Source organism: Synchiropus splendidus, chromosome 4, assembly GCF_027744825.2.
Source record: "Synchiropus splendidus isolate RoL2022-P1 chromosome 4, RoL_Sspl_1.0, whole genome shotgun sequence".
NCBI lineage: Eukaryota > Metazoa > Chordata > Actinopteri > Syngnathiformes > Callionymidae > Synchiropus > Synchiropus splendidus.
The window spans coordinates 10,617,923-10,630,097 of NC_071337.1; the positions used below are offsets into that span (position 1 = coordinate 10,617,923).

The 12,175-nt window shown below is 41.7% G+C and overlaps 1 protein-coding gene across 1 annotated transcript in view; it reads left to right on the plus strand.

The window, feature by feature from the left end:
• The first annotated feature begins 1,435 nt into the window (after positions 1 to 1,435).
• The window catches only part of calcr (calcitonin receptor), a 60,754-nt gene continuing 50,014 nt past the window's right edge, over positions 1,436 to 12,175 (plus strand). The window contains exon 1 of the mRNA XM_053861856.1: positions 1,436 to 1,650. The gene's annotated coding sequence lies outside the window, so the exon portion shown is untranslated. The remainder of the gene's footprint in view (positions 1,651 to 12,175) is intronic.

Consider the following 12,175-nt stretch of genomic DNA (forward strand, 5'->3'; position numbering starts at 1 on the left):
TTGCCCTGAAAGCGCTACAAGAATAAGCTTCCACATTGACACATACCAGAGATGATGGTTTTAATCTGGTTCTGAAGCCATTTTCTCAGTTACTACTCTAGCAAGGTCTTAAACTCTGGGTTTAGTTAGAACACAGCTCTGTCACTCTAAGTATGAAGTTTGTATGTCGTATATTGGGTTTTATAAAGTCAGGATTTCTGTTTTAACCTTGTTTTCAGTTGCTCACTTGACCAGAAGTAATAGAACTAGATGGGCAAATCTTTACATTTTTCATGATCTGATCTGCCCCAAATATAATCCAGAATATTTTGAGTTACGTGGCACACAACAAGTGCCGCCGAAACATAATCCCAACCAAGGCGGAGGTTATTCTGAGAGAAAGACAGGCATGAATTATTGATGTTTGTTGTTTCAAATGAATGATATATGCAGCTGACAGCCAGGGAGTCTGACGTTCAAGTCCAAATTGGTTTTTGTACTGTATATACTTTCAGTGTAATACCGTGCAATGTCACACGCTCCAGTCCTGGGTTTGTAATGTGCATGAAATAAGAACAGATGCAAGTTCAAAACAGGAATAACTCATCATTTGTTTGAAGAAACAAGGTTCCTGTTTGATTTTGAGCTACATCTTCTTACGGTACTTTGCTCAGAGCCCGATCTTCACCTCTCACCACATCTATATAGCAGCAGCAGCACACAATGGCGTGCACAGTAACTGTATACTGGTATGTTTTGGAGCATTTGATGAATCTTAAAATAAATAATAGTGAAATCGAAAGATTCGCCAAAGTGGTGAAATTCTCCGTAAGAGATCTGTGGGTGATGCAGGGGGCATTTACTAGGTTTATTTATTTATTTATTTATTTTTGATTTACTTTTGAGGGACAACAAATACTGTTGAAATCGGTTTTACTAATTGGAAAAACTTACTCACTTACTTAACTCAGATGAACAGATTTCAATGAAATGCTCAGGCATTATTGATAACGGAGACAACAAAGACATGATTAAATAATAAATATCGCTTCAATGTGACATCCCTTGTGAATTTGACGAGGTGAAAATGACAAAAAAAACAACAAAAAACTAAAAAAAACAAACATATTTTCAGTTATCTTGTTTGAACCGACGTTAACACATGAGATGTGGGTTCATACTTTAAATGCAAATAGAACAACATTCAGGACATTACATGTTTGAAACAAATAGTTTTTCACAGGATATGAATGCAAAATACATTTTTGTTTGAACTTAACAAAAGTAGAGTAGTGATAAGTAGTCAAAGAATAGTGACGGAGCCTGAGGACTCGTCTGTTTGTCGTGTGGAAGGATGCTTTTACACACATGGATGACAGAGGAGGAGCCAGCACACGCGCGCGCGCGCACACACGCGTGCGCTCCTCCGTGGAACCGGGAGTCAGTTGGACTCTCGTGGTTTCCACCGCTCAGTCAACTGCTGCGCGCTCAGCCCGTTAACTCCGCTCGTAAAACGGGACTCACGCCGGAGGAGCGCCTCTTTTCAAGCGTGTAAATGATATTTATCGAGCTTTTTATGGCCATGGAGGAGAAAAAGTTTCACTCTTCATAAGGAGAACGGAGTCAGGACGGAGGACGATCCATCCTCCCGCGGAAAACCTCTCCGGACAGGTAAGTCATGTTTCATTCACCTCGGTTACGCATTGATGCGCACAAAGTTTCAATGGCGAATCCAAATGTGTGGGATGAATCCACCTCACAGATGTTCAGAATAAGTGCGGAAAAGATGCATATGCGCGCATTAATTCGAAAGATGCTGTTCAAATCTGCTGATTCATAGCATTCCTCAAACGGCTGCTGTTTCATGTAATATTACGCACCTATGATTTTACAATTGCGCGTAAAAACGCAAAGACCCCACAAACTGATCATGTAGAAGGTGCTTTTCTAAATTCCCTCATAGTTTTCCTAATACCTGAGTTCAAACTGAGATAAAAGGGTTTCTGCAATTCTTCTTTAAACATATTAATGAATGCATAATTTCAAGTATATTTATAAACAATTGTTTTTCCATTAAAATAAAAAAAATATACATCTACTTTTATTCCTCACCATTGAAGACATTGGATGGTAAAATGCTGTTCATTGGCTGTCAAATGTTTAACAATGTGGCTGAATGTGCTGATGTGTCTTGTCCTTTTCTTCCTGAATAAACTGCGTTTATCATTCTTTAAATCGTCCTCAGTCTTGGTTTGCTGGCCGTTTCCCCTCCTTCCTATCCATCTTTTTTCTTCCCCTCCAATCTAACCACCTCTTCTGAACGCCGTTAAAAAGAGCAATTTCAAAGAGGTCATCAATCCAACGTGACCTGCCTGAAAAGTTTTATTTATTGATCGACAGTTATTTCCGAAGTGCATGCTTAAGTCAAAGCAGATGTCTCATTGCAGGTCGATGCCACAAATCTCTCGTGTTTTGCAAGTTCTGAAATGGACCTTTCTTTCTTGCTGCTTGGTAAAAACTCCATGCCAAAATCCATTAGAAATGTGTCTTGATATTTATTTATTTTTTTAAACATCCACTCATTTTCTGACATATCGATTAGATGAAGGAGGATTAAGTTGAAGGTACATTCCGACATGGACACCCGATGACACGCGGCAGAAATAAGAACAGGCAACAGTCATCTGTGAATGCTGACCAGCCTCTGTGAACGGCAGGGAAACCGTCATAATCTGCGGGAGTCTACTTTTTGGGGATTCCTGCGTCTTAACGTAATTGTGCCTGAAACAACGGCAGTGTCAACTGGGTTTTTTTTTTTTTTTTATTTTGAGTGAAGGGGCTCCGCTGAGGAGATATGACTGTGAGTCAGATCAGTGTGCAAAACAGACAATTATAGCAACAGACAGGGAGCCATGGGGAAATAGTCAGGAGTGGAGAAATGCAGACAGCCAGGCAGAGTCCTGTGCAGAGCTCAGGCGATGATTGGGCCGGCTGCTCTTTAGGTCTCCGAGATAAGTTGGGCATTCATCTTCACGGATGCTGCATGTCCACCTGCCAGTCTGTCTGTCTGTCCAGCCGGAGATGTGCGAGCAGGGAAGCAACAAATTTGCAGCCCGTGTCAGGGAAAAGGAGGGAGGTCTTTATGAGGAGATTGAAAAGAGCAAAAAGGCCTGAGGTGAAGAGAAAAATGTCGGTCGTACAAGCGCTTTAACTACTCCGCGTTGAGTTGACGGACTGGCGCTGTTTAATGTGGATCTGGACTCTTTACATTGACAAAAAACTGCTGAGTAAACCGTAACAAATTGAATTAAAATAATGTGAGGGAGAAACCACAAGTCATGGTGAAATGAGTGGCTTCGCATGCTGGATGGAAATTCAATGGTCTTGATGCTGTGAAGTAAATAAGGACAGTCGATGCATTAAATATAAAATATGGGTGGGTGTTAGTGCTCTATTTAAGGTGCTTAAAACAGGGTTCATTTGCATTTATTCCAGGTTATGTTTCGTCTGGAACATAAATTTGGCTCGTACATTTTTGACTCTTTGGCTCAGTTGCAGTTCATTATGAGAAGTGTAATTTGAGTGTGAGTGCTCTGTAGTAAATGGCCATTAAAATATACTGTATAAAAAATAGTGTAGCTAAAGTTTATGGATCCAACCCTTGAGTTTGACAAGCATTACAATGAGTTCCCTCACCACTAGTGCTGTTAAAAATATCGTGGTAATAATTATTTAAATAAATAATTAATTAAATAAGTAGAGATTCCCATTTTAGATGGGTTGGAAATAACATACAGCTTACTCATTTTTGTGCTGAATGATTACAAGAACTTACTTCCACGTGTTTTTGATGACGGTGTGAGCTGTACTGCAAGTTCGGATTCTTTCAGCACATTGGTAGACGATTAACATCTTTGCTACATCACGTTAAGTGACGAAAAAGAAGTTGTCCTCGGTTTGTCATTTCAATTCTGAATTATTTTCTTGTTAGCAATGTGGAATATAGCAATATTGTGATATATTGCGGTACTATTGCATCGTGATCCAAGTATTGTGATGCGTAATGAATTGGGAGGCTCTTGCCAATGCTCCAGATATATTCAGAAATATATGAATCTAACTTGGGCTGACAGCTTCAAAATTCCTCATCATGACATTCATGGCTGTAATGTATTTGAGCAAAATGTTGTTGAGGAGAAAATGGGTACATCACTGTGCGATGCGGTCCTGTGCTGTGAGCCCACACTATCACAAGCCCGTGCTGCTGCTGCTGCGTGGTGATCTACTTACACTCTTGTTCAGCAAACCTTGGAGGGGAAGCCAAGCAGAAACATTCCAAGAAGCTGCATAATTTAACATGTCACATTTGGGCTCTGGAGCTCACGTGCGTGCGAGCTTATGGATGTTGGCGATCCTTTTCGTTTACATGACAGGCCGAGCTACCGGAGGAGGATGTCACGCTTCCTCATTTCATCTTACGTTCACCATCCTTCAGCTGGCTGTTGAATGACAATGACATTTGAAGAAACAGTGATGTCTCTGGACCTCCAAACAAGCTGCTTACAAGATGTGATCAACGTTAAGTGTTGCTATATGTGCAGCGGCTCCATCTGTGATGCCACTCTGTGGTCACATTAGCTTTATTTAAGGTCCACTCTCGCTTACCCTCTCCACCAGGAGAGGTGCTTCCATTATGAAATTTGATTTCAGCACCTCCCTGTGCACGCATCTGTTCGCTGCTAAGATCTTTAGCTCAAGCGCAGGTGAACGCCACGAGCGAAAAAGCAGAAACATGAAAACATGCTTCAAATGTGAAGCATGAAATCCAAGGAGGTAAGTCGGCAACAGGGGGCGCTGGAATAGAGCAAAAGAAAGGTGTCTGTGTGGAACAATGACAGATCATTTTATGAGGCGTTTGCATGTTCACGTGCGCGTCTCCTCCGACCTCCGACACGTTACTGGCGTGTAATACATCAATTTGTTGAATAGCTACTTAAGCTGCGACTCCTGCTGCAGGGCTCATGGTCAGGCGTGCTCCCTCGCATCCACCACTGATCACATTTTCCCCCCAGAGAAAGATTTTCTCGCATGCTCACACACCAATAGCGTCTTTAGAGTCTTTCCTTGTTGACATGTATTTAATTTGCCCAAAGGATTTGCACCGCGTCAACACACTCCACCATAACGGTTGGGGGTTTGCCCGCTTCTCTCCCTTGCAAAGGTTGCCATCTTTAACTCCATTTTTCATCATTAATGACTGGTTCGAGTAGCCAATATTTGACCCGACAAGTGGAGTTGGCGGTAAAGTGCCAGTGTCAGTAAATTGCAGATTTATCGGCTGAACTATCCTGTGATGAACTGGTGAGTGACGGGAGTCTTAAAATAATACACTGGCTGAGGATAATGACGGAAGCCTTCCAAAAATACAGAACTGGAAAGTTTAGTGTGAGATATGGTGTAATGTACCAGGGAGCCACTGCAAAGCACTGCTGGAAAATTCCTCCGGAACTGTGCTGTGTTCAACCCAGGCCTCCAATACGGAAATACCTGAGCAGCCTGAGCTATAACTTCATGAGATAAGGCTTTTCGGGTCAAGACACTGCGCAGAAGATGCTGGTTTGGCTCCTGAAGCCTACTGTTTTCTCTGGATAGAATGCCAGCGTTAAATAACTATGGAGGTTTAGTATTTGGTTGAACAGCTTCCATCATCTACACTATGCTGCTGCACGTTAGACTGAAATGTCTGAGGTACTCAGTCCATTCTAAGCTCGCATGAATATTCCCTGATTCAGCTTTTGAAAAACACAAAACAGAATCTTTATCCTGCTGGTTGCACAAACTATCAAATGCCAGCTGGGAGAAAGGATCCAATTAGCATGCTAATGTCCATAGCCAGCGATTCCCTTCTGCCTGCATGTGATATTTATGACTTTGTTCAGCAGCGTTCCTTGGATTTTTTTTAATAGGTTTGTTCCTTTTTTCATGGCTGTGCGTTCTCCATAATGCAATGTTGTCGATAGTGGTAGGTGGCCAGTCGTCTTTGTTCCTTGTCTCCACCTCTGATTTCTTTTTTTTTTTTTTTTTTTTTTACAGGAATCATCTTTGTGTATCGGGAAATGGTGACAAAAATAATTTAAGAGATAAAAACTACCTCACATTATTGACTATAGGGACAAAATATTAGCCTCACCCACTAAATTTGTTCATACAAATGTCGCACCGGTCTGTAAGCCGTGGGTGCAGTGGTGCTGTCTGAGCCGTAGAAAGGTCAGTGGATTAAAAATGCATGAGGATCACTTCTAAACTAGTTCTGAAAATGGGGACCAGCATTGAGACTAACTCATGAACTCATGAAACAAACTGGGCAATGTTCTAAACTTGAATCTTGAACTCCTCACATCTTTTATTGACATTAAATCGATCAAATGTGCCCGCATGTCCGTAGTTCTGACATGGCTGCTGGGCTCAGATGCTGCTTCTCCTTTCCAGTTTTCCAGGAGATCGACTCTGCTCCATCGATTTAATGTGACAGGGCACAATATTATGGCAGCACGACGGTCTTTAGTCTGTGAAAATCCATATACTAGTCACGTCATTGTATAAGCCGCGGGGGTTCAGACTGCAAGAAAAAAGTGCATCTATAATCCAGAAATTAAGGTACCGTAATTTCCGGACTATAAGCCGCTACCTTTTTTTAACGCGGTATGAGCCCTGCGGCTTATACAACAGCGTGGCCAATATATGGATTTTTGCAGGCTGAAATCTGATTAAATGAGAGGCGATGAAATCAGAGGCTAAATATACCCTTAAAGAGCTCAACGTGTCCGCATCTCCACCAACAAAGTTGATCTCCTCAAGATTTGGAATCGCAACACAGGCGCTGAGAATGCATTTTGAATGAGTGCATTTTGAGGGCTTTAATGTGAATAAAAGATGTGAGACACTCGAGACAAATGGCGTTCGGCTCAGAAGTCCGAGATGTGAACACTAGCGAGTCGGGTTTTGGGTGCGGACTTGATCCCGGCTTGAGAGCCGCACCTTGTATCGGGATGCTCTCCACGGAAGGTGAGTTTCTTGGCGCTAGATGCCGGAAGTACATCCGACAATACAGCCCACTGTAAAACAACTTTGTAAACTGGCTGAACTAAACACTGAGGTGTGTAGCCAGGAGCTGCAGGAGACTGGTGCTGTGGAGGAGCGCTGAACAGCAGTCCGGGACTGGACAATCACCAGACTATTCATTGATCATCGCTGACGTCTGGATCTGTACTTCACTGATTAAAACCTTCTCGATCATCGGTAATCTTTCTCTTCACTGTGTTCAACTTGTTGTAAGAGCAGCGTGGATAAATCAAGACACTCTGTGTTACGCAGCTTGTTTCCGCTATTTTCTCACTCTCGATGCTGGACCCTGTTTTGAAAATGGTTTTTAAGCCGGTGCACCACTGACCTGTCTACAGCGCAGACAGCACCACTGCACCCGCATCTTATAGACTGGTGCGGCTCATGTATGAATAACACAGCTCAAAGGAAGAAAGTTGAGAAGCCCACACCAGCTCAGGAAACCGCAAGTTTTGTCACTGTTTTTCGCAGACTTCTATGATAGCACATCAGGAGGGCTGTGTTGAATGTTTCAGCTGGTGACCTCATCACACCCATCACTCAGTAGCTTCTCGCTGAGTCACTGCATACATAGATAGTGCTCAAGTAGATGGAGTTATATTCGTAACTAGCTTGGGGTGAAGAATATCGCAGCCCTGTCCCTACTGAATCATTCAGTGGGAAATCACATCATATCAAAGATATTACTGACAAAGGTGTCAGCGTATAATGCAAACAGAAATTCTATAGAGATTATCATGCTGTCTTTCACAAGCTCAGGAGACCGCACGTGGGGTCTATTTATTCATAACATTGTCAGTGGCTGATCCATTTTCAATTCCATAAAACCCAAAAGCTCTCCATATGTTTGGGTGAAGCTTACACTCAGCTGCGGCCATCTTTACCTGGTCCACGACCTTTTCTGCCATTGTGTTCCCCTCATTTAGTTTTGATGAAGATAATAGCTTGTGAACATCTATGAAACTATTTTTAATCCTCTCATGTTGCACCGAGATGAATGATAACCGATACATATTAATATTTTTATATTACATATCACACACTACGACTGCACCTCTAAACCAAAACACTACACGGATGCTACACTAATACCAAAATAGCTCTTTGTAGGTGTGTATCAGTTGTGGTCAGCGTGTTGTGAAACTGCCATAGCAGTCGGTACCATAAGTCAACAGAGTTAACTGGTAAGAACTGCAAGCATCTTACTTGCTTCATCAGCCACCAACAATATATGTGGCCAGAATTCTGTTTTTCATTTGACATAGTTCATGCAGATATCAACAGTCCAGGGGAAGTAGAGGAGAAGGAACCTGCTGCCAAAAATTGTGAAAAAAAAAGCAACTTGTTGGAGAGATTTTTTTTGATGATGTTTTAATAAGGCAGTTTAAAGGATGAACATTGTTTTCTCTCCGCTTTCTAATTGGAAATCACTTAGCGTGCTATAGAAATAATAGAAATTCAGAAACGCATTAGTGTCACAGTCGACCTTTCTAAAGCGTTCCCTGAGCACAAGCCCCCTGTGGCAGTAATTCATTTATCTGACCATTTCCCTACAAGGGCAGCTTTGTGTGCTGTGAGGCTTCAGTAATACAGACTTATTACCAGAGCCCCAGACGACTGTCCAGCTCCTCTGCCGCTCTCTCCTGCTTTCCTCATTCTAGCAGTGACTGACATGTTGCGGCGTAATAGCAGGTGTAATCACCCGCCATTTAAGTTTCTACCATTGACTGGTGTCAGCCAGAGAAAGTGGCTGTGGAAGAGATTTGCAACCAACGTGGACAGTCAGGTATTCTTCAGTCTGACCCTGCTTTTTTTTTTTTTGTGCTGTGCCTGTGTGAAACATGGTCATTGAGTAATATTATAAAATATTCTATTGGTAAATTGTATCCCAGGACTCACTGGAATTTGTACAACTTCTATTATATTATTGTTACTGTCATCGCCATCAGTTAATATGATGGTTTTATGGCTTGTTTGCGCTATTTTTAGTGCTCTCACTTCATGGTTGTCATCATCATCATCATGTTGCTGTTGCTTTTGTTTTAACAACATCATAATGATATTTATCGTCTGCAGCATCATTGAAAGAATCATGAAAATGATAATTGCTTTCATTCCTATTATTGAAGAGTCATGTGAGTGTGTTTGTTGAAGCGCTTCGTGCTGCCACACAGACATCAAATATTAATTCTGCTCCTTAAACAAATCTGCTGGAAGATTGAAACAGAGCGTAACTAACGTTCAATGGGTAGACCGGAAAATAGAGTGGAAATATCCGCCGTGAACATCATCAGCAGACAACTTGTCTATTTTCAGATCAAATTTACAAATCTGGAACACATTGACCTGCAACTTCTATCTCTTTTATCCATTTTTTTTTAGAGCTCAATTCTGTCTTCCTCTCATTCCGCCATGCATTTTCCTGTCGCGCAGCAGGCAGACATCCCCTCCGCTGACCCGCCAGTGTGTGCGCTAGGAACACAGTGGGCAGCAGGGATTTGCGGCTAATGCCTTTCAGCTCAAGTCCAACAACAGAATACTTATTTAATTGCCTTCCCTCAGTCTGCAGCCTGTTCCTTTCCAACTGCACATCCATGCATGCGGAAGCTGGCGCTTCCAGATAAAACGGCATCTGCTAATGGGGTCGGAATTACATACTGATTTAAAATAGAGATACTGTGATATTGAATCACGAGCAGTTTTATGTTGTTAGCCCATTAGTGTCGGTAAGTGCTCCACACAGAAATGATGATGAGCTCTGAGCAATTTGATCTGGTTGAGAGTGATGTTTAACCAGTCGTGGTCTTTAAATAATAGACTCCGTGGTTTATTTAAAGACATTCTGGTGTGTAATGTGCAAAACAGTCCAGTCACAGTCAAACTACACAGTGTTCAGAGTGTATCTAATTGTTCCTGTTATTGGCAACAATTTGTCAAGAGCAATTCCCATTGACTCAAAGACAAAAGGTTTAGCCTCCAGGTGGATTTAAACTAAAAACAGCTTGACTTCCCTGCTTGTATTGAACCCAGACTACAAGTTCAAGCATCACTTGCCGCCTGCTCGTCTTCAGACTTCAATCCATACTTGCTTGTCTTGTCTTTTCGTGACTCACATGACTTTTCTGAAGGACCTGTCTTGACTGTCTTTTTTAGCTACCAGTTGAAGTTTTAATTTCCCTGTTTATGTAAGGCATCAAAGAACTGGCAGACGGAAAAGGAAAATGCATCACTTACTTTTTGTATGCAGTCAGAGCTACATAGAACGTATAAGTTAACTTTTCCTTATCCTAATATATGTTTTTAGGGTCTTTGGTAATGCCTATGGTTTTCACTTTTTTGCCCAACAATTTCTTTATTTTAAATCTGCTTTTCATTTTGTAGCCAAGCAAACGTTTCGAACATCAAGCTCAAGGGTTTGGGTTTTATTTTCTTCAGTTAATCCCACAAAATCATTCCTTGAAGAAAGAGTTGTTTTCTTCCTTTTTTTTTTTTTACATCTAAGTTCTGGTGGTTTTTGAATTGGAAGAAAAATAATGTGCAGATGGAGTGGGAGTACACTCTGTTCACTACTTCAACTCACCTAGATGACAACCACAGTTGGGTCCCACACCATCTGTCAATGTCTGCTTTCACTCAAAAATGACTCTTCAGGGAGGCTTTTTTCCGTTTGTTTTGTCTCCTTGTTTTTCATTGTTTATGTTCCGGTCATAATGACATACAGGATATATACAGTATTACTACTGAATACACCTGAGATGCACATGATTTCTTCAGTCGAACTCCTTTCAAGTTCTCTGTAAAGAAAGTAATCGTGATTATTATTCACTTCTAACTTAATACTAGGGATGCAACAACACAGATACCGGTAAAATTGGTTGCAGCTATAGAGCGCTGCACTTATGAAATCACAGACATTACATCTGCATTACTACTACTTCAAATGCAGAAGCTCCTGCTGCTTTTACTCACATGGCAAACACAGCCACTGTAGCATTTACTGCTACAACTATACATACAGTAGGGTACACCACCAGAAAAACAATTCTACAAATGCTTCCACTTTTATAAGTATTGCTACTACAGTTGTCCTCATGCAGTCTCCTCAATCGATCGCCATCTCTTCTCTAAAGTCACAGTCTAAGGCTCTGAAAATAAGGACGCATTTTCATGAACCGTCATCATCAGTAATTACTACTGATCCCACTTGGAGTAACTACTCCTAATGAAGGTTCAATTTCTACATATTCTGCTGCCTCAAATTCAGCACTACAATGTAGTGCAATGTAGTATAATGTATGCACTCATCCTGCGACTTCTACTACACTTAAAGTACCGGTAATAACATTAGAACCATAGGCAAACTGCACAAAATAAAAAAATAAAAAAATAAATTGACTTACAGTTACGTATACATTTTCATTGCTCTTAAACACGGGGAAAGGAATCCATGGAGAAACAAGGTGAGAGAGTTAAAAATGAGGTTTTTCTGAAGTGCTAATGGACTGTTCCCAGCGCGGCCATGGTGGCAGCTCAGCCAAACATCAGGCACATCAGAACATCTACCCGTTGATGAGTTAATAGTGGTGCAATTTGCAGTGTCCTCTGCTCTTGCCGCGCCTAAATGGCAGCCACGAGCAAGGAACAGATAATGGTAATGCTATCAGACAGAGAGGAAATGGGAAATACAGAGAACCTCTCCACCCCTCTGAATACATCTGTGTGTCGATGTGAGTGTGCATCTGTGCTGTACTCTCCATCAAGCCGCCATCGAATGTGGACCGCATTGAACTCCAATGGTGAGCAACCACAGGGAGCTCACCCCAGATTTACTGGTGAAACAAAAACGGTCTTCGGATGTTCCTGAAAAGATCATTTTAACACCCGTTTCAGAGGCAAAGCCTGGGAAAATTGTAGTTATTTTTAGAGCTCCGAAGTCGTGTGAGCTTCAGCAGGCATTTAATCGCTTTTGCTACCAAACTCCACGCTGCTATGGAAATGACTGAAACGGCTGTGGAAACACAACATTCCCCACTGCACAAAAATCACGGCACTCGCAGGGAAAGAAATACATTGA